This window comes from Phallusia mammillata, chromosome 3 (assembly GCF_965637545.1).
Source record: "Phallusia mammillata chromosome 3, kaPhaMamm4.hap1.1, whole genome shotgun sequence".
NCBI classification, from domain to species: domain Eukaryota; kingdom Metazoa; phylum Chordata; class Ascidiacea; order Phlebobranchia; family Ascidiidae; genus Phallusia; species Phallusia mammillata.
Genome location: NC_137254.1, coordinates 13,431,093 through 13,452,463, shown reverse-complemented (window position 1 = coordinate 13,452,463; position 21,371 = coordinate 13,431,093). Strand labels below are relative to the sequence as shown.

The 21,371-nt window shown below is 39.5% G+C and overlaps 1 long non-coding RNA gene and 1 pseudogene across 2 annotated transcripts; one reads left to right on the top strand and one right to left on the bottom strand.

Annotated features, from left to right (window-relative positions):
• Positions 1-7,981: 7,981 nt before the first annotated feature.
• On the bottom strand, positions 7,982-9,583 carry LOC145218971 (zinc finger Y-chromosomal protein 1-like; annotated as a pseudogene). The gene is made up of 2 exons (XR_013857795.1): positions 9,179-9,583; positions 7,982-8,954 (listed from the first exon to the last, which is right to left on the bottom strand). The product of XR_013857795.1 is annotated as a zinc finger Y-chromosomal protein 1-like (transcript).
• Positions 9,584-14,965: 5,382 nt separating this feature from the next.
• LOC145219062 (uncharacterized) lies at positions 14,966-20,707 on the top strand. The gene is made up of 2 exons (XR_013857839.1): positions 14,966-19,162; positions 19,220-20,707. It is a non-coding gene; the product is annotated as an uncharacterized LOC145219062 (long non-coding RNA).
• Positions 20,708-21,371: the final 664 nt, after the last annotated feature.

Here is a 21,371-nt window from a genome sequence, read left to right as displayed (position 1 = left end):
ATGTGCTGCTACCCTCTAACCAAAAACGGGGAATGGACTTCGATCTTCTTTTATTGCAGCAATCCCGGCGGGTTTTAAAACAGATAACTGAGATGCCGAAATCAAAAATTGCAGAAGTAACCTGGGCAAATATTTCGGCTAAGATCAAAACGCGCCTTTTACGTCACAAGCATGAAAAGCGCCTAAAGTTTGAGCGTAAATTCTGGTGGCTGTGGAAAAAGCAAAGAAAGAAAAGGCAGTGTCTGCAACCAACAAGTACGGCACATAAAGCAAAAAACAAACGCAGCAAACAGCGGTACCGGGCACGTAAATTCTGGCAGAAAAAAAATCAAGCTCAATGCGACATGGAAGTTACAATTTTAAATAAATCGAGTCAAGTTCTCGACGATAACACTACATCATTGCTATCCCGTGGGCTTGGTTTTGCGCCCACTCCGGATTGGAGCAATCGTGTAAGAGACGAGGAGTGGTTAAACTTTCATTCGCACATAAGACGAGTAGAGTGGGCACGCGTCTTTAAAGATAAACCGTCTTTTGACTATGTCTCATCGCTGCCTCATAACCTAAGGCTTCCAAACAATTCCAGGCCAAACAAAGAGCAATTGGATGCGGAAACATGTGCAAAACTGACAAGGATGGCAAAATTGTGTTCTACTCTGAAGGTGTAATATCGGAAGAAATACTTTTGTGTGCTGTTGGCGTGAAGGTTACAGGGCATATAACTACCACAAAGTTTCAGGTGCTCGTGCGAAATACTTTGACAACCAAAACCCTGCATATGCTTATCCACTTCTAAAAACGCACAAGCTAACACAAAACGAGCTTACAACTGTTGTGGCCCGAGACATTCCCGTAAGACTGGTGCAAGCGGCTGGTCACACAATGACGTCGCGAGTCACTGCAATGATCCAATACATCCTGCAACCTATTGCAGTGAGATACTGTCAATCGGGAATAAACGAATACTGTCGGGACAGCACGCAATATGTGGATGCCGTAAAGAAGTGGAAAGAAGCAAACTCAAATAGAGCTGAACAAATAGGACGTCGCATTAACATAAAGGCTGCAGACGTCGTTGCCCTGTACCCAAGCCTTCCGAGGTCACTGATCAAAGATGCAGTTTCTGAAGCGCTTTCAGAACAGACGAACTTCAGCAGCAAGGGACAGAATCAACTACTGCACCTAATACTGTTCACCATCGACAATGTAGTTACCAAGTATGATGGAAAGTATTACACACAAACCAAGGGAATAATAACCGGAGACAACCATTCGGTATCTTTAGCTAATGTAGCCCTTCACTACATTATAAAGAGCGCAAAAGGCATATTACAGCAAGCACTAATTTTTAAAAGGTTCATTGATGATATTATTTGGGTTGCAAGCGGACCTGCTTCAAATAGACAGATACAGGCGGCACTGACTACGGGACTGGAGATATACAATCTTCAACTGACGTTTCGCAACCTCTGCACTGCAAAGAAAGATGATCAGGTGGAATTTCTGGACGTGCTGCATGTATGTTTTCCCCAAAATCCTTTCGGTTTTATTTTGACTGATTTCGTTAAGCCAACTGCAATCAATCGCCTTTTTTTACACGGAACATCACACCACCCACTCAGCATATTTAAGTCCATTGTTGTTGGGGAGGCAAGGCGATTGCGGAGACTTAACGAAAATGACGAGCGCTATAATACCAGCCTGGAAAGACTGCAGCAGAAATGTTTGCGATCGCATTTTCCGAAAAATCTAGTAATGCACAACCTTAAAGTTGCCAAAACCTGGACCTGGGACAGCACAACGGCAACAGAGTCAAAAAAGTCAAAAAAGAACAACACCACAAGACTTGTCTGGCCAACGGCTTTTCCTAAGTCGCTACAGATTTCAGGAAAAGAAAGGAACCTGCAACCCAATGTTTGCGTGGTTTACAAACGGCCAGCTACACTGGGAGGATTACTGACAAACTACAGGCGCATTGCGTGTGAAGAGCGTAAATCAAGCACAGCAGGCAGATCCCATCCATGTCAACACTGCGGCCTTTGTGGGCATTACGGCAACTATAAATCAATGGTGCCCAATACTACCACAATTAATACACCCGCTGTAGAAATGCGTCTCAAACAAACCCTTTGTTGCCGCGACTACGGTATTTATGTGGCTAAATGCATAAAATGCAATGCTTGTTATGTTGGCCAAACAAAGAACCCATTTGCTGTACGGTGGCGCGGACACAGAGCGGTGTGGAAAACTTTCAACTTCAAGGAAAAAAATGACAAAGCAGCTCTATTACGGCATTACGCCAGCCTACATTACTTTTGTTGAAAGACCTAATAAAGAAAATTTAGACTTCTGCGAGGCCAAATGGCAGAAAATATTGGACGCTACAATCAATATTCAAGAAATGGTCCTGCCTCGTATACGTTAGAAATTCCATCGGTACCCACCACCGTTGGTTTATTGCTGCATGCGCGTGCCTGCCCTACTTTTCATATCTGTATTTTCATTTTTTTCTCCCTTGATTCAGTGCCCGGAGTTTTCGCTTGTTCTGTTTGTGTTTGAGGTTGGTTTAGACAGCGTTGACAGTTTGAAACAGTAAAATCTTGTTTTAGTGTTTTACTGCTTTTATTTATTTTATCGTGTTTGTTTCAGCAATCATTTTTATATCGTATTGTATTTCGGTTACAGGAACTGATGATGCCACATAGGCGAAATATATATTCCTTCATTTAAAACCGACTGATTCTGTTTAAACCAAGGATTTACAGTCTTTCGGTTTTACTGTGATAAAAAGTACGTACGTGTATCGAGCCATGCTCGGAAGCTACGACAAGCTTCGATTGTTCGTTCTTTTGCAATGTGTAGAAAAGCGGCTATAGTTGGCGTATCATGCAATGATAATAAAAACAGAGAGCGCCTAATTGGCGTATATGCAATAATAAGACAAGTAATAAAGACCGCCTAGTAGGCGTATCATGCATGAATAAGCAGAACAATAAACACCTAGTTGGCGAAACATGCGATGTAATAGCATGGTGGCATAAACAATATACTCCTATGGCTTGGCTAGTGGACAGCACCTACACAATTTGTTTTTTTTTTTTTTATAGTTAAATTACACGTTTCCTAAAGTCGGGCGCATGAGGTCTACAATGTCGAAAAGTTTGTTTAGTCTTGCGACGCACCAGCAAATAAAAGGTAATGAATTAACCTCATTTTCATAAAGATAAACTGAGTTCAGGCACGAAACAGAAATAGTCTGCGACGCCCTTGAAAAATTGAAACGACGCACCAGGGCGTCGCGACGCACAGTTTGAGAACGACTGGTTTAAGGGATAGTTTCATCCGCATGATGGTAGTCGTTTCCGAAAACACAAACTTTCATCTGCAACACGTCTTAACTTAACCCCATCACAGTCGTTCCATTGTCTATTGCTCAACCCGATGGTTCAAAGGTTAAGACCTCAAAAAGTAAGCTACTAAACAAGCTCGAGTCGATGCAAGGTGTACAAATTCTCCCTCATATTGAAGCAACATAAATCGACGGGGGACTGCTGCTCCACTCCTTCCTTTTGGCAATTGGCAACATCTCCTCCCATGGAAATTTAGCAAGGCGCCCGTTAGTTCACATTTGCTCCCGAAAAGGAAAGAAATTTCATGTCCTGTTCGACAAGTACGTAAAGTGAAAGAACATTACGTATGATCAACCATTCATTAGTGGTAGTGAGCAGGCGCCTGAACAGAATTGCCAAAAGTTGCTGCAGAATGGCATATTCAATAACCAATTGGCAAAATTTCTTTCACTAGAGAGGCAGAAAGAGCAATATGGATCCATCTTAGAAAACAAGACGCTGATTTTATCTCACGGAGGGCAGTGTGTGCGAATCACACACACGAGGAAGCAGACACCCCACTTGCGTTTCACGCTGCATATGTTCCTGGGAATGTGCTGGTCCGAACCAGTGACACTGATGTCATTGTGATACTTGTTGGCATGCTTGTTCGCGCTTTAATGGATTGTGGTTCTAGAAACAAGTGCCGTTACATAGATATAAGCAGTGTAGTATGGGCAATGGAGAACAAACAACGTGGACTTTCTGCTGTAGTTCCAGCTCTGCATGCCTTCACAGGCTGTGATTTTACAGCAGCTTTCTACAAAAAACGCAAAACTAAACCATACGACATCTTAGAAAATGACAGCAATGGACAGTTCATCAACTTCTTTTGCAACTTGTCGTGCAGGGCCGAGCCATGCCGTCAGACAGCAGAAGAGTTTGTCTGCCACTTGTTTGGCGTGATAGGGGTTAAAGATGTGAATGAGGCAAGGCACATAAAGCTTTTGTAAATGACAGGAAAAATAAGCAAGGTGATAATCATCTGTTATAAATAAGAGTTTAAATTAATGAGAGTTTACGTACTTCGCTGTATTGTAGAGCTGTTTTTATGCCTTGTGTACTACTTAATTTGTGAAATAGCATATCTTGTTTCTCATTTTAGAAAAACTCAATGGCCAACATGAAAAAAGTTGACTGTGCCCTGTTACCACCTTGTTCCAAAACCCTATGGACAAAGACACAGCGTGCACATTATGTGTGCATCATCTGGCAGTACGGCGTTTCATCATATCATCAACCAGTAGATGCATATCTACGTGGTAGTATTTTTTGTCAAGTGCGACATTTCCTTTTGAACTGGTTCCGGGTTCTTTAATAGTGCACTGCGCGCAAACGATTCATGCTAGGTTGCCTGGCGTGTTATGATTCGTTAAAATTGTGTCGCGAAATTTAAATTAGCCATGAGACCATTGACGGACGACATTCGATATCTGGGGTTGTCATTCTTGAGTGACGCAGTAGAATAAAAGTGGATAAAGTTTGTAACTTACGTGTGAAAAAAACTAACACATGCGCCTTGCTGCTCTTATGCTGTGCTTGCTTCGATACCCTGTCAGAAATTATCTACCTTTTGTATTCGGCCGTCAGCCCGTCAAACACGATTATCTACTGCTTATCTGTTTACGGTCAATGATCGGCTCCCCCTAACAATGACCTTTCATGATAGGAAGGTTGACCTGTGGTGTGTCCATACTTGGCCCTTACTCCACAAAAACATACACCGAGTATGCCAGAAGTTGTATGGCGAACTGGTGCCTACGTTTATGTTAGAGTTTGTCAAGTCCGGCCATTCGATTATGTGTACCATGACTTCGCTAGATTTTGCATGCAAAAAAAGAGATGCATTTCTTTTTCGGACGCAAAATCTTAATTGGAAATAAATAAAAATATTTTTGAAATGGTAGCTTAAAGAAATGTTGTGACCTTTTTAGATATTACAACATTGTAAAAGCGATAAAAAAATACTTGTAAAACATAAATAAAGCGCTGCCTGTATGCGTAGCCTACATAAAAACAAATGTTTTTAAAGACGGCACTTGTGCCGTATGGCCTGCTTTTCGGTCGAAAAGCTTTGATGTGGTTTGGCAAAATTTTATTACCAGTCTATTAATAAGCAGGAGTTAGAATCGGCTGTTAACGGACGATCATCCCGCCATCGATCAATCACTTAAAAATAAAGCCCTACCTTTCGGCGACGCAGTTTCACTTGAAAACTTGTTGGCGCCTTAAATGCTGCACTGTGATTGGTCAACAGACAATGGCGAAAACCTCACAATGCGTTGCAACACGTGACGCTTGCAATGGCAGTGGGCAAAATTTCTAAGCGTGATTTGTAGCTAAACTCGTGCTTTTGTGGTAAACTTTTTATGTAGCACTTGCAGACAGTGAATAGAAAACGAACATCACAGGTATCAAGTTGTTCATTATTGCTTTTGATATATCAAAGATTTTAGAAAAGTTTTTTGGTAAGTTTTTGTCAAAGTTTTTTTTGGTAAGTTTTTAGAAAGCTTGTTGAGGTACATGACTACATCATGTAGATGTATTCATACTTGTTTGGTATTGGTTTACTGTTTTTTTAAAAAAACATTGCTCGGAATGTTTTTTATTGGCCGTTAAATATTACAAAAATATTGTTTGATAGAAAAACATGGCTCCTCGAAAAGGTACCCAGTAAAAACAATTCAGTGCTCTTTTAAAGAACACAGAAATGGAGGAGAAAAGCAAAAAGACGCAACACTTGTTTAACCATGCAGTCTTTTTACACCGAAAATGCAGCTGTAATATGTAATGAAGAAACAAATTTACATTCTTTAACAGAAACTTAAATAAGCCGGACCCGGAAAGAATATTTTTTAAGAATTCGGACCATGTATCGTATCGTATTTTATTTTGTTCACGTGCACTTTAACCCGACAAGCAAAGTAACTTATGACGATGTCAGTACTATTGAGCCATTATTAACTGATGCCATTCGCCCCTGGGCAATTAATGAGCCAAATCTAACTAAAAGTGCCGTTTCAAATCTTCTTAAGCTCATGAACACCTTTCATCAGACCTGGGCATTGTACGGCCCGCGGGCCACATCCGGCCCGTTGGCTGTCACTGTCCGGCCCGCGTGAGGTCAAGTAAATTAAAACATAAATCAAAACAGGCCTATTTATGCTGTGCATAAAATATGACAATTGTTTTTGTATAAATATATATAGATAAATTTATATTTGTATATTTACGTATTAACGCACATGCGTGGGCGTACAGCTACATGTGTTGCTAATCAAAGTCTACATAAAACACAGATTATCCAACCCACTGTTACGCAAGAAAGCCATATTGAGCCCTTCTGTGTAACAATGGGTTGGACAACATGTGTTTTAAAGCTGTGTGTTTAGTTTGTTGAACTCTGTTGCCCTTTGCCGGAGAAATTGATGAGCAGAATTAGGTTTCAACTTTTTTTGGTCCGGTCCAACAAAGTCAGTTTTCTTGTGTGGCCCTTAAAAATTAAAAAAAAATTAATTGCCCACCCCTGCCTTTCATAATGAATTACCAACTAGTTACAGCACCTTGCTACCCCACCCAAATCTGTGTCATGAAACAATGGGCACTGCTGGAGAGTATGTCCATTTTACAAATTGGACTTCAAGCCTTGAGTCCATTATCAAGTTATCCGTTTTTTGTTGATAAATATTGATGGTCTTCCATTGTTCAACTCATCTCCCAATTTTAAATTATATCCAAATTTGGTGACTGTTTTGACTGTACAAATGCGGCCATTATGTGCTTTTTTAACGGTGTGACCGACTGGGACGGCGGTCGTGCGTTAAGAGGAAAATGTTACAAATCGCAAGCATCCCAGCTGATCCAATCTCATAAACTTCCAACTACAGCCAAAGGCGAAGCGGTGGCAGTTCAACCGATCCTTGTTTGTCAGACGTTGAGTAAGCGTTATCCTCACGCTTGTTCGTTTCAATTTCGTTTCTACTTATATAAAAGCCAAACAGTAACACCGATGGGAATGGCCGACTAGACGGTATTAGTAGGGGCGAACACAAGGATCAAGCAGCCCCGGTCATGTTAGGGGCAGGTTAGTTTATGTTAGGGTCAAGTTAGTTTAAGTGAGGCTCAACGACGTAAGAAGTAAGGGACTGTCAGCCATAGCCATACATTCATGTAAGGTTGAGACGCGGTTTTCATGTCCGACCCAGACTTGGTCGCACCAGTAAGCCAAATACGTACTTGGACACGGCCCGGACATAAATTTTTGCCAGGTGTGCAATGCGCAATGAGACGTATAGCATCGAGGCAAACTATAACTTCATATTGCGCAATCGGGAACAACATTCTTCATTTTTGAAACAATGATAAAAACGCATACACATTTTTTAACTTAATAATGACAGTCCCCCAAGACTACCATGGGCCCATGTGCGGCGCACCGACTGCCCTCCCCTCTTATGAGGCATGTCTTGTTGCGTTTTAGTTGGCTCGCCTAGACTGGAAGCAATAAAAATAACCTGCAGCGTCGCAAAGTCGTGAAACCGCATGGTTTAGCCATATTGATCCAATACAATACAAAACTTTCATGCAAAAACTAATCGCCATTTAATGTAATTTATTGTGATACATATTTTCAATAGAGACCAACAAAAATTACACACATAATTAAAATCACAAAGCAACAACTGCGTACTCAAAACAAAAGGACTAAAGTTCCAAACTTACCGTGTAGATATTTGTTCAACCTACTCAATTTCCTCAAGTGTGTAAATTCGAGCAAAAATTACGTTTGGCAATTAGGGGTACTAAAATACACACCAATCACCAAATTACCTGTTACAGACCTGGACTAAATTACTCCACCGCAACAAATTCATTGATTTTGCACTAGTATGTATTTAGGCAAGAAGCTGAAATGAAATTCATTGTACATTTAGGTCAATGAAGTTTTTTTAGCTTGCCTTTTCCATGTTCTGTTCTCATGTGATCTTGAAACTTCTCTATTCTTGGAAAGCTAAGTGGACATTCAGTGCATTGATGACGTTGCGGCGTTGTGTGAACTCTCCTGTGACTCAACATATTTCCGCGCTGTCGAAATTTCTTCTCGCAATACTTACAAGTGAATGGCAATTCGCCTTATGGAGTAACATATATGTTTTTGCAAACTTTGACTGTATCCTAAGCTCTCTTTGCAAACTTTGCACTGGTAAGGTTTTTTCTTCAAATGAACTTTTTCCTCATGGGTCGTCGCTAGTGTTTTTGTTACAAGAGTCTTTGAGCAAACGCCGCAATTAAATTGTTTCTTTCCGGTGTGTCGCACCACATGATCCTTAAGATGATGCTCTCTACGAAAAGTTTTCTCGCAAACGTCACATCGAAAGGGTTTTTCGTCGTTGTGTACTCTCATATGGGCGATCAAGTTATGCTTTTGGTCTGAAGAGAACGTGCATTCCGAACACTGGTGTCGCTGCTGCATGGACAGTCCTGGATGTTGTAATTTAAAATGCTCCACGAGATTTGCTTTGGTGTCGAACTGAGCTTTACACTTGATGCATTTGTAAACCAAATCTGTAAAATTGTTACGGTTACATATGGCTTTAGGCAGAAACGAAGTGTAACGTGGTACCAGTGTCTAAATGAAAGTGCTGCCACCAATCAAATAAAATCTTTCTACTCAAATTTGAAAAGTTATTTATTATTTCGTACGAAGTTAACGTTTATGAAAACGAATGTCAAAAACAGTTTACGCGATTAAAAATTTTTGTGACAATATAAAAGCATTTCAAACAAACCGTGATGAGATTTTTGGAAAGTTTGCAAGTCCCCGTCTGTGCAAATTCCTTGTCGCAGAACTTGCATCTATACGGTTTTGCTCCCGTGTGTTTGTTTAAATGCTGTTCAAAATTAAACTTCCGGTTAAAGACCTTTTGACAGAAACCACAAATAAACTTCTTTTCTTGTTTATGCGTAGATCTCTTGTGACTTTTCATGGAACTTGACTGGCTAAACTTTTTCCCACATTCTTTGCATTCGTACGGTTGTTCAAAAGTATGCGTGCAAGTGTGATTATTTAGATGCTCTTTCCGCTTGCAAATTTCGCAGGAGCGTTTCAGCTTCTCTTGAAGAGACATATTTATGCAGTACAACAATCACCGAAAGTTTGCTGTACATACCTTTAAGTTCATTCGATACAAGTTACTATAGCTCACTATTTATGTCAACCGTATTTTTTTGTTTCTAAATATCGCAAACCATAGGGTAAAAATGATTTTTTTTGTCTCTGAAACAGTGGTGCAAGAAATCCGATAAGACTTATCGGACTTTTTGTTAAGAAAAGATACGTTCAAGTTAGGTACTCACCAATGATTGTACTTAGGGGTTTAGTCTCAAACGTTTGAAAACAAGCAATTCAACACCACACAAAGGCTTCATAACAGTGACTTGTTCTTACTTCAGGGTATTTGTCGTCTAGTTACTTGCATACGTCGGTGGGTGGTACAGTTTTGTTGTCCGTCAGCATAAATTTTCATTCCTTCGAGGACAAGCAACTAAATCAACCCACATGTTGCATTTCGCGTCAAACACATTTTATATCTATATTTCGTTCGCGAATTAAATTTCAGGCGTTGACGGTAGCCACGCTTGAACAGCTTGAACTGTCGGGTTAAACTACAATATAGTTTTAATAGGACAAACAGTAACTAAAATGTTTACCCAAACAGTAAAAGCTGCAGTAGTGTAGCCTGAAATAAGCCCAACTTTTAGCGATCATCAAGACAAATGGTAAATAGTGAAGATCAACTTCCTCAGAACACTAGCTTTGTCGTAATTAAACCGAAAAGAAAAACAGAAGCAATCTGGTATTTAAATTACTGAAACCCACCTGCAGCTTTTTCAATCCAAGTCCCAATAAATTTTCACACTATCGCTGAGGGTGTAACATGCACTATCGCTGAGGGTGTAACAGGGGGTCACCAGCAAATGCATTCATCTCACTGACTTTGCTGTTTTACTGGCTGTTGGGCTGGCTTATTGTTGCCGAAATGTTTGGCAAGGGGTAGTACCAGAGGTCGTCGGTAGGTTTTTTAGCACCAATCATGTGGAATAAGTTCTGTACTGACCTGTCTAAAGGTGTACAAATGTTAACACTCCGTTTATCTGACTCCTTTCACAAAGAAACTAATTGCTGATGTATTTTGCTAACACTGTTAAAACGACAAACAAGTCTTTAATTTGTATAGTTCAAGTCTTTAATTTGGTTCATGTCGCGAAACAAACACCGACACTTATTTAAGATAATACGCAACACGAAGTGAGTTAGTTCTGGTCTAGTCTGTTGGAAGATCAGTCCAGTTCAGTTTCATGTTAAGTAGTTAAGTCTGGTTCTTAGTTCAGTTGAGTTCTGGTTATTTAGTGTCTCAGGTACTATGCTAGTAAACCAAATGACGATAACGTAACTGTACAGATGTAGTGACAAATGGGAATTTAGGTCGATTGTCAATAAAGTGATGATGGCGAAACAATACTATCACGTGATTTAAATTAATAGTCCGAATGAAAGTCCGATACAGGTCTTTGCAATAAAAATTTAAACAAGGAAATCACATATTGGTTTTGATGATTGTGTTCGAGATCTGTCGATTTATTTCTCAGGGTTCGAAATTTTTCAAGTTCCCTTGCAATAATCTTTCGGTAATGGAGAAATAAACATTTACAACTTGTTGGTGCTTTTCTGATTTGCAGGCTCGTAGACCCTTTCTTTTTCAAATCGCGTTAACGTCCATGGTAAAATTTGACTTGTTCACTATTGTGGCATCGGCTCGTTGCAATTGTGGCACGCGTGATGAGAAATTTCCTTTTCCGGTGTGTATTATTGTCGTTAAGATTGCAAACCTTGTTGACGAGTTTTTTCCGCATCGTCGTTTGTTTTGCTTCCATAGAATTATTCAAATAAAGATAGATAGTGTTTCAAATTCATACAGCACACACTATATTAGAAAGTCGCGTCAATATGGCCCCGGTGTACTAACTTCTGGAATTGAATAGCGCAACTGATTATGGTCAGTAAATGATTATGTAGCCTAAATTAGTTAGGTGGTCCCGAATTCGGCCTAGGATTTTTTGGAAAGGCGAGATAGTTATCTTTTACTGAATAAAACGAGCTTACCCAACTCTAACCACAATTATAGCGGGATCACCGCCCCTAACTTGGAAACCAGGTCACACTGCACTAACGGTTTACCGCTAATACCAAGTTGAGATGGTCACACCGGACAGGGCCTCAACTAAAACAAGTTTAATAAAATATACAAAGGCGATAACATTAGATTACGACGCCTTGCAACGTTCCAATACAATACAAAATCACAACGCTACCACATTTTGTCCACCGCATTTGCTACGACGGAAATCGACAGAGATCATTCTCTATGTATTTCTTATGACCGAAATTGACACTTTACATTCTCTATGCATTTCTTATGACGGAAATCGACAGAGATCATTCTCTATGTGTTTCTTATGACGGAAATCGACAGAGATCATTCTCTATGTATTTCTTATGACGGAAATTGATACTTAATATTCTCTATGCATTTCTTTTGACGGAAATCGACAGAGATCATTCTCTATGTGTTTCTTATGACGGAAATCGACAGAGATCATTCTCCATGTATTTGTTATGACGGAAATTGACACTTTACATTCTCTATATGCATGTCTTATCACGGAAATCGAAAGAGAACATTCTCTATCTGTTTATTATGACGGAAATCGACAGAGATCATTCTCTATGCATTTCTTATGACGGAAATCGACTCAGATCATTCTCTATGCATTTCTTATGACGGAAATCGACAGAGATCATTCTCTATGTGTTTCTTATGACGGAAATCGACAGAGATCATTCTCCATGCATTTGTTATGACGGAAATTGACACTTTACATTCTCTATATGCATGTCTTATCACGGAAATCGAAAGAGAACATTCTCTATCTGTTTATTATGACGGAAATCGACAGAGATCATTCTCTATGCATTTCTTATGACGAAAATCGACAGAGATCATTTTCTACGTATTTCTTATGACGGAAATCGACAGAGATCGTTCTCTACGTATTTCTGATGACGGAAATTGACAGAGATCATTCTTTATGTGTCTCTTATGACGGAAAATGACATAGGTCATTCTCTATGTATTTCTGATGTCGGAAATCGACACAGAACAAATTCTGACGAAATATTCTTTTATTTTTGAAAAAAATATTAACGAATTGTTAAAGTACATATATCCAAATTATTTTGAATTAGGCTTTTTGTGCATGAAAAGTATGTTCCCGAAGATTTATGGAACCTTCGGCAAGTCACACACAAAATTTATTGCTCTTCGGTTTTGTTGCCGTCACAAACTTCGGCCTCACAAACAGACCATCGGTTGACGTAGAGATATCGCCTATTACTTCATTGTAAGAATAATCTTAAATGGCAATTTTTGAAGAAAAAACATCTTGACTTCTCCAAATTGTTCCTACTCTTTTTTTTTGCTTCATTCATACTGACTCTGGGTTGTCGTTCGGTGGTTGTGCGTGGAGTTTTCAGTATCAGTTGCTTTATCCATTTTCTGGTATTTTCTGAAGTAATTTGGGCAGGTATTGGCAGTTTGTTTATAATGCAGTCAATCAATCAGGATACCGTGCTAAAATTGTAGCGTTGGTTTCAGCCGAGAGAGCTTCTTCCTCCCCCACCCTCAAAGCTTTAATGAGATTATACGCATGTATTCCCGTTGCCCTAAGCATCCAGGAGAAGAAATTCGTTCTCTGTCGTCCAGGAGATCGTTTGCCGTCAATTGGACCAGTTGAGCAGATTTCTTCAAGCTCTTCTTTCCTTAAAACGTGTCTTAGAAATTCCAAAAAAAATAATGCATAGAGCATAAAAATAATGCATTTCCGTTAAAATAAATGCATATAGAATGATCTATATCGATTTCCGTCATAATAAACAGATAGAGAGTAATCTCTGTCGATTTCCTTCATAGGAAATGCATAAAGAGTGTTGAGTGTCAATTTACGTCATAAGAAATACATAGAGAATGATCTCTGTCCATTTCCGTCATAAAAAATGCAAAGAGAATGATCTCTGTCGATTTCCGTCGTAAGAAATGCATAGAGAAGGATCTCTGTCGATTTCCGTCATAAGAAATGCATAAAGAATGTTAAGTGTCAATTTCCGTCATAAGAAACACATAGAGAATGATCTTTTTCGATTTCCGTCAAAATAAATGCATAGAGAATGATCTATGCCGATTTCCGTCAAAATAAATGCATAGAGAATGATCTATGCCGATTTCCGTCATAAGAAACATATAGAGAGTAATCTCTGTCAATTTCCGTCATAAGAAACATATAGAGAGTAATCTCTGTCAATTTCCGTCATAAGAAATGCATAAAGAATGTTAAGTGTCAATTTCCGTCATAAGAAACACATAGAGAATGATCTATGTCGATTTCCGTCATAAAAAATGCACAGAGAATGCTAAGTGTCGATTTCCGTCATTTTAAAAATATTTCCTATTTCCGTAAATTGGATTTGAATTATTTCCGTCTTTTCCTATTTCCGTAAATTAGTATGTCGTTTCCGTCATTTCCGTAAATTAGTATTGTCCATCGCTTTGCAAAGAGACAAATCGATCGCTTTTTTTACTTTCCTTTAATGAGTTTTAATGTTCAAACTTTCGTTTCCGAAAACAAATCCGTTCTTGCGGAAATCGTAAAAAAACTGTTTTTTCTGGGTCGTACATGAGCTTAAGGTTGTGCAAAAATTTAAGAAGTCCTGTCATCTCAGCATTACCGCGTCGTGAAATCCTGTGTTCGACTGCATTTAACATTTAGGTGTACAAATCGGCGTGTCTTCTTTTTCCAACCGATAAGTTTCACAACGTAATTGTCTTGAATGACGCTTGTGCTGAACGCCTTAACAAGGTCTTGCAGTTGGCTAATTTCATCCGCGCCAATAGATATATTGATCAAGTTTATAGAGAACTCTTTTGGCAAATGTAATTTTATTCCGACGTTTCCACGGCCTATACAGTTCCTCTTCATCAGGGTAAATAACACTGAATGCGACTAGTGCACGATAAACAAGAAAATATAGAGAACGGAACGCAAGCACGTCACAACGCAACGAAAACAGAAAAAAAAACAATACAACGAAAACAGAAGAATTATTGATGGTGAAATCAATTTGCCCCATAGAGACTTCGTTTTTCACTTTTTGTAATTAAAAAACTGTGATCCAGATTTTGCAGGTGATTGAATAGCACAATGTTTTCCTGTGACATAATTTTGTGTGAAAATATCATTGTTAATTGAGCCAACACAATTAGGAAAATGCCACATGCAAAATCATCTTTATTTTAGTCCAAGCTGTCTGGTCAGGAAATGGTAAGTATTTATTGTGAAAAACATTTCAGGTTTAGTCTTTTTCTGACATAAACACAACTTAAAAAACTCTCTTTTTTAAAATCAAAAAAAGAAGCAAACACCTAATAACAGCAATCCTTTTCCTCCGATAAACAGACATCCTTCATACCAGAGTTGCAAGCGGGCCCGAAATCTGAGCCCGAACCCGGCCCGAACCCGAAAGTATAAGCCCGAAGCCCGGCCCGAACCCGAAACGTTTTTGCAAAGCCCGTTTAGGCCCGAAATTTTGATTGACAGGCCTATCCACGAAAGCCTTGCAACAAAGGATGAGAAAGAAAAAAGAGAAAGACAACAAACACAATGAACAATACTAGACAATGCGGTAAACAATACGTTTTAGAGTAGGCTGGGCATTAGGTCAAAGTCAGAGAATTGTTACTTAGCTGAGTGATTTTATTTAAAAAACAATGGCGGACACGGAACGTAAAGTCAGGCCCGTTTTCTCACAAATACCTAATCCCGAACCCGGCCCGAAAAGCCCGGCCCGACTTGCAACTCTGCTTCATACAACAGCAGTTAAAACAAATGGCGTGATCCCCGTGGAAGTGCAGATGTGTGGGCGACAACGCGAGCTCGAGTTTTTTGTCTGTGTGTACGTCACTGCGCCAGCGCGGCAGCTCGCAGGCGTACGTTAAGCGAGCGAGAAATCCTGTGTGGATCTAGCCTTAGGCACAAAGCTTTTGCACTAGACTGTTCCACCTTGTTTAGCAGTCTTAATTTTAACTGCAGCTCTGCCGTTTTCTTTCCTTTTCTATCACAACTAATAGTTCCAGGCGCAAAAGGGGCAAGGCTTTCTGCTTTCTCAGTCTGTTGTGTGAAGCTTTCTCAGTCTGTTGTGGTTTCCATATCATCATTGTCGTCAGAAAACTCGTCATCAGACTCTTCCGGTAAATTTTGATTTTCTTTCAACGTTTACAAGTCATCGGTGCTGACGTGTCGGCAGCAATTATTCAACAAGGATTTTTTGTATATTACATCGCACACAGCAAGATCGAGGGGCATGAGCAAATCACTGTTGGTGCTCGGCCGTGGCCAACCTTCCGAATTTTACCATTACCGCGGCACCGTCGGTTACACAGCCAAAAACTTGCTTTTTAAAATCCAACCGAAGTCATTTAGATGTTTGGTAACAAGTTGGAGACTCATTTAAGCAGATTAACCACCATTGACTCGTACCATACCCAGACTCCTAGATTTGTTTGTCCCACGCATTAACTTTAACATTCAGATAAAGTCTGTTTCTGGTGTATGTATATGTTCATCCAGCGTCAAACTGAAGCGTTCCACGAACACGTATTTGAAGTTGACCTTCCACTGCACTTTTTGCACAAACTGTCTGACCTAGTCTCTTCCATTCGAATCTGGGTGCCATTGTGATTAAGAATCAACTGGAAAATTCGACGCCAGACAAACAAAAGACACTTAAACACAATGACCAGAAACTAATAATGATCTGCTGTGCATAAATGTTGAGACAAAAACGCTCTTGTACATCACTGTCAAATGACGAAAACGACGAAGTGACTTTAATTTTTTTTTTTTTTTTTACGGGGTTCGAACCCAAGACTCTCCCGGGGACGAATCCCGATCGGTTTTTTTTGTCTGTATATGGGTCAGGCGCGCCAGACCATTCGGCCAAGTTCCTGCCCCGAAGTGACTTTAATTTAAGAGGGCGATTTTTTATGGCGAAAGAACGCAACCTTGTGGCTAGGTCTGTAAAGACTGTTGACAAAAGTAAATGCGAAACTGAAAAAAGATGGCAATTTGCCGCCTACAAACGAAATTCAAAACTGACGTTGTGTCAGATGAACTGCTGCCATTTTTGCAATTGGTTGATGACGTACTTTCTCGCGATAAAATGATTTTTATTTCTCGATATACGAGACTCGATTTTTTTTAGAAAAGCAGCATATTCCTGTCCGAAATGTCAAGGTTTACAAGGCGGCATAAATTTTTAGGGTTTTAATGAATGACCCTTGTTTTCCAAATACCGTTTTAATTTTACTGTGATGGGAGTGTTACTGGTTGCAGGTCTAAGTATTCTTGCTGTCTTCTGCACGTTAGAATGTACAAAAACTAGCGAACAATGAATACCTTTTTGTGATCCTTTGGGCAAGGCAACATAAATGGCACAAACGGAGAAATAATGTTCCAAAGTGTTTGAGAAGATCTTTAGGTTTAGGAGGCACAACTTCCAGTTCTAAATCATTTTCTCCTTTACCTTGATGTCTGCTGCATGTGAAGCAAAAAACACTGTTGACCATCAACAACAAATTCTAAAGCAAACGATTTTAAAGAATCGGTCTGTGATATGTTTTAACTAGTTTGAAAAATAATCGGATTTTATGCTCTCTGAAGCTTTTAGTTTACCAATTTTCTATAACTTGTGTCGGCATGAGCTTTGATGTTTTGTGATGTCTGTCTCATTCTTGATCTTCTGAATTTTTCATTTTCTGAGTACATTTTTTTGCAGTTTGCAGCAAACTTCTTTTGGGTCGATTTCCTAAACTCATCAAAATTATACTTAGTTTTTATTCTGTGAGATGACTTAGCTATTTGAATACAGTTTTTTGTTGTTTGCAGCAGACTCCTTTTCGGGGTTGATTTTCTAAACGTTTTTATTCTTTGAGATGCCTTAGCTATTTGAATACAGTTTTTTGTTGTTTCCTTTTGTGGGTTTATTTTCTAAATACAGACTCGGAAGTGTTATATTTAGATTTTAATTGCTCTAATTTTGATGTTCTGAACTCTTCGTTTCAGTGTATTTTTTAGCTGATTGCAGCAGCTTTCCTTTTCGTGAATAGTTTTTTTTTAAAACGGAGAATCAGCATGATATTCAGTTTTAATTCGCTTTGTCATATTATTCTTGCAATCTGTTTCAAAACTTTTTCCATCTCCTCTTTTATTGCTTTATATTGGAAAGGCAAGCCAGAGGTTGAGAACCACATTCACTTTGCATTTCTTTTTTTTTTTACTACAATATAAAATAATTAAGTTCTCGTGCGAAACTCGTATGGGAACATACAAAAAAATGCAAAATTTAAGTTAAAAAGTATTTGGTTAACTTGAATTGATTTTTATCTGTTCAAGTTGACAACATAAACGGCATTTACCATACTTTCTGCTCACGTTAAAGTGTCCTGGTTTGGAATCTGCCAAAATGGTTTGTGTCGTTAGCTGTTGTACTACTTTATTGTACTTACTTTTTTTAAAGATGGGTTAAGACACTTTTTGTTATGGCACAAATGACTTGTGCATTAAATGTAAAAAAATGCATAAGCTATGCAGTGTGTTCCTGTGCGAAAAAAGAAGGAAGTTGATGGCACCGTAACCGCGACCATCGCACCTGCCTGTTGACGATTTCCCAAAAAATAGCTGAACAAACTGATTATCTAACACATTGTGACGTTGTAAAATTACGTTTGCCCACTTCTAAGTCTTTAAAAACCACGATCCTCACTGCCGCGTTTCTGCCTTAAGGGTTGGTTGGCTTCGAGCTTTCTTTGCGTAAAACAGCCGGTCTCCTTACTAAAACATTTTCTACTTCTGACCTTTCGTGTTTTTTTTTGTTGTGATGGCTAGCACCACCCATCACGTGTGGTCTTGCTAAAAGGTCTTGAGAGCATATCTGCAATGAGGTTTGGTGTATTTCATTTGAAATGTCTTACCTTACGCAGAAAATTGCACCAATCGATGCAAACTTTGTTTAAAATGACAACTGTCCAAAGGTGGACAAAAAATAATTAGCTGACAAACAGTCAGGTGGCTTCTTTCGATAAAAAGTTAAATCACCCCTATTAGACAAATGAACTGAAGACATAGGCAAAATTAACCATCCTGATGGCCACTCTTTTTCAACCACACTGCAACTTGGACATGCAAAACACTATTTGCTAGTAGACCATGCATGCATGGACAGGGCAACGAATGGCATTTTGCTGATCATGTAACACGCCTTCACTGTAAAACTTTCAAAAAATACACCATAAATTTTTTATTTTTTCTTCATTCTGCAAAACACAGCAACAGTTGAAGGCATTTACCATGGTTTTCTTCTCACGTTTGAGTTTCCTGCCAAAATGGATTGTGTCGTTAGCTGTTTCATATGCATAAGCCATTGACATTTTACCAACAACAAACATCTTACTGTAACCGAGACTGTCTATATTGCAAGTACAGTTAACAATGCCATCTTGTACTTACTTTTTGTTCTGTAACAGGTAATCCGAAGCTTTCCCAGACCGTTGTGGTTTCAACATCGCGATTGTCGCCAGAAAACTCATCATCGAACTCTTCCGGTAAATTTGGGTTTTCTTTCAACGTTTCCAAATCATCAGTGTTCGTTGTGTCATCAGCTATTACCCGTTTTTGTATATCACATCGCACAAAGCCGGATGATGGGCATGAGCAAAACACTGCTGGTGTTCGGCCGGAGGCGGAGCCAACCTTCCAAGTTTCACCATTATCGCGGCACTTTTGGTTACACAGCCAAATACTTGGTTTTGAAAATCCAAACCGAAGTTATTTAGATGTTTGGTAACAAGTTGGAGCTTTATTTCTGCAGATAGACATCCGTTAACTCGTTCCATACCTCCATAACGTTTTGTCTAATGCATGAACATTAACATTCAGATAACGTCTGTTTCTAGTGGATGTGTACTAATCCAGCATTAAACTGGAGTGTTCCAATTCACAAACACGCATTTAAAGTTGGCCTTCTACTCACAATTTTCTTTAATACTTGCATGCGCACGTATTGTCTGACCGCAGACGATCGAGACACCAGCAACCCACAGACCACGTTGAGTCGATTCGGCGTTTTACTTCCAAACGGGCGTGGACTTCCTTACCCATACCGTTCTAGAGTATTTATCCGTGGGACAGTCAACGAATCATTACTTTTATTCTTTTAACGAAACCACCTTCTTCAGGTGGCTCATGCACATCAATCGTGTCACCAATATTTGTTTTTGCCAATCTTTCTATGGAAGACAAAAACGTAACAAGGTCCAACTCGCCAAGACACATAAATTGTTTCAGCTGCATGAATGTCAACGCTAAGTGGTACTTGTATCAGTTTGCTCCCAGGCTGGAGGAAAGTCATACACAAAGATGCGGATCAAATAAGTGAATTGTTTGTGGCATGCATATCGATTAAATCTGTGGCTCATGGCAACGGCTTCCTACCTTGTTACGGTTGTCAAAGCAACGTTTCAGGCCCTTGTTTCTTTTGTAGAACACAAACTACTTGGCAAAGAGTTACAACGAACCTGCAGAATTTAATATGTGCGCTTACGATCTACAGATTCAAGAAAGCATTCCTGTCTATTCGTGATCTCTAATCAGCATTCCGTTCTAACCAACGTTAAGCAGAAAGTAGATTTTTTTTAAAGTGGGGAGTTCCTTTTCATTAACGCACGTGTACTCTGATTGGCAACAAACCTTTCCTTTTAAACAGACAATACAACAAACACCATACGCAAAAAATCATACAAGTACCAATTGTCAAATTCAGTAAGCAGATTGTTAAACTCAGGTACATTTTGTGCATATATGTCGCTAATAAACATTTTAAACATAGATCAGTTGCAGTGAAGCTTTTGTAGCAAATTCCATCTTCTTGTAAGTTTGAACGAATGCGAAGTAAGGCTTCAAGCAACTTTACTTTTATCCGGTTTTATGGCTGTAACAAAAAAAAAAAAACGTTCAACAACTGCATTGTGGGTGTCGACATATGTGGCTAATTTACTAAATACAGATACATTCCGTCCATATATGTTCTTTACAATTTCGGTCCAAAAACCACAATTTTGCCTCGGGTAGTCTTTTTTCGATCTGTACAATCAATTAAAACAGCCTTGCTGAGATAAATCTTCTATAGCCGAAGTCAATCCCGGTTGATTTTTCAATAACTCCTCAAAATCAGATACAAATTTGGCGCCGAAATCCACTTATTAAAGCATCTTAACCGTAAGCTTTTGTGATGGATATGTAGGATCGTGTGCATCTCACGAGGTTCGCAGTCGGTTGCTTGTAACGCTGAGTTGAGTTGCTCAAACTCCGAAACAACACGTGACAAACTACAAACTGTTAGAGGATCTTTAAACATTCTACAAAACTCCTTCGCCTTTTTTTCGCGCAGACATCCAGCGAAACACTAGTGACATAGGCGAAGCGGAGTACCATGCCGTTCGCGATCAACAGAAAACTGTCTCTTCGCAAGGCGCTGTTGGGGACTGCGCTTAGAACGTATCCCAAGTTGAATGGCAGTTTTCCAAAGGCGTTTTGTGCGCATAGAGCCAGCGAATGACAAATGCACCTGTTGAGAGCGCAGTTAGAAGAAACTGCCTTTAGGTCGGACCAAACGGAGTTGCACTTTCCCACCATCACCGAAGCTCCGTCGCAGCCGAAGCCGACACAATCTGACAGCTTAAGCCGTTCTGACTGTATTAACCGTTACCACCTTCGTACTGTATTCGAATGATTCTGGCTTTCGTTCGATAGTGC